Below are 1,553 nucleotides of genomic sequence, written 5' to 3' on the forward strand. Positions count from 1 at the left end.
GAAAATGAGGACTTTGACACCAACTACGAAATTACAGGCGATTTACGAATTGCCATAGACTGAGCCTTGTTAAATTTGGGCAAAATCGATGATGAATCATTTTCTTATCAGTAGGACCCACATGATACAGGAAAGTAGGTGAACTATTTTCTCTGATAAAGCTGAATGTTAAGCCATTTTAAGGGAAGTGTTATGCAATATTTCGTAAACCATTATGTACACACCGTATACAATTTCTTATATTTGGGCTATTCTTGAAGAACGATTTAATCAAAACTTTCCATAGTAATTAATTAAGGTTTTTAGTTGAGATGGAAAAAAGTTAATGGCACGAGAAGGATTCGAACCCACGACCTTCAGCTAGATACGCCGCTGCTCTACCACCTGAGCTATCGTGACCTCGATCCACTCGGACATCAACTCCCCATCTCAACCCCACCTTATGAGTTTTCCCTCCTTTTGCCATTTTTCAAATGTCGTGTAATCGGTACTTCATTTTTTTTCATCTCAATTAAAAACCTTAATTAATTGATATGTATTAATTGGTCAAGCGGACACGAAAGTAGTGAATTAACTTTCCATAGTTCTCAACTCTTTATTGGCAAAATTGGAATATAAGACAAAACGTCGTCAGCTGAAGTTTTTTAGTTCTATGCTACATTTTTTTAAAAATTATTATTTAGTACGATATATTGTACAATAGTTGTTAAATACAGTTCTAACAGCTTGTTGACTCACTTATAAAAACAATTTACTTTTTGTGGAATAATCCTCAAGGGTTTCCCTTGTGTCATCCACTTAAATTCAACTACACCACAAAAACGTTCATACTGTTTTTGATACACAACTAAACCTATAAATGTGTCATTGTATTTATTTTTTATTTATTTATTTTATTATTTTTATTTACTTATAGGGAGGGTTCCCAAGGGTGTGCTATATTTATGCTCTTTCCAATCACATATCTCAACAAGGAATGACAAATTGAGCTCCAATGTTGCTTTGTCCATTATAATTTATAAAAAAAAACTTATTATTTCTTTCAATTAATTTTTCGTTTTATCTAAGGTCTTGGTTGATATGAAAAAGTTAGTGTCACGAGTGGGATTCGAACCCACGACCTTCGGCTAAACACGCCGCTGCTCTAACCACTTGTGCTATCGTGACTTCGATCCACTCGGACACCTTCACCCCCATCTCGACCATGGTGGGTTCGAATCCCGCTCGTGACACTAACTTTTTCATTTCAACCAAGTCCTTACATAAAAAGAATAATTAATTGAAAGAAGTAATTTGGTTCAATTAGGCCACTAAATATAAATGGATTTAATACTTATTATCTTGATATCAATCAAAAAATCAGGTATTAGGCCAGTTTGAAAAAAAATTTGTTCCTTTGTTAAGCTTTAGAGGAATATATCCTCTTCATCAGGAATTTGAAACTATTATTAATAACCAATAAGTGAACTGATTTCATTGAAACAATTTTTATATATTGTCAGCTGGGATTTCAATATTAATGTGTATCCTTAGAGATTTGTCATTAACATCAT

The 1,553-nt window shown here is 33.4% G+C and overlaps 1 non-coding gene across 1 annotated transcript; it reads right to left on the reverse strand.

The window, feature by feature from the left end:
• Positions 1-1,093: 1,093 nt before the first annotated feature.
• On the reverse strand, positions 1,094-1,167 carry Trnan-guu. The gene has a single exon. It is a non-coding gene; the product is annotated as a tRNA-Asn (tRNA).
• Between the last annotated feature and the right edge of the window lie 386 nt (positions 1,168-1,553).

Source organism: Cimex lectularius, unplaced genomic scaffold (genome assembly GCF_000648675.2).
Source record: "Cimex lectularius strain Harlan isolate CLEC.00 unplaced genomic scaffold, Clec_2.1 scaffold122, whole genome shotgun sequence".
Classification (NCBI taxonomy): Eukaryota; Metazoa; Arthropoda; class Insecta; order Hemiptera; family Cimicidae; genus Cimex; species Cimex lectularius.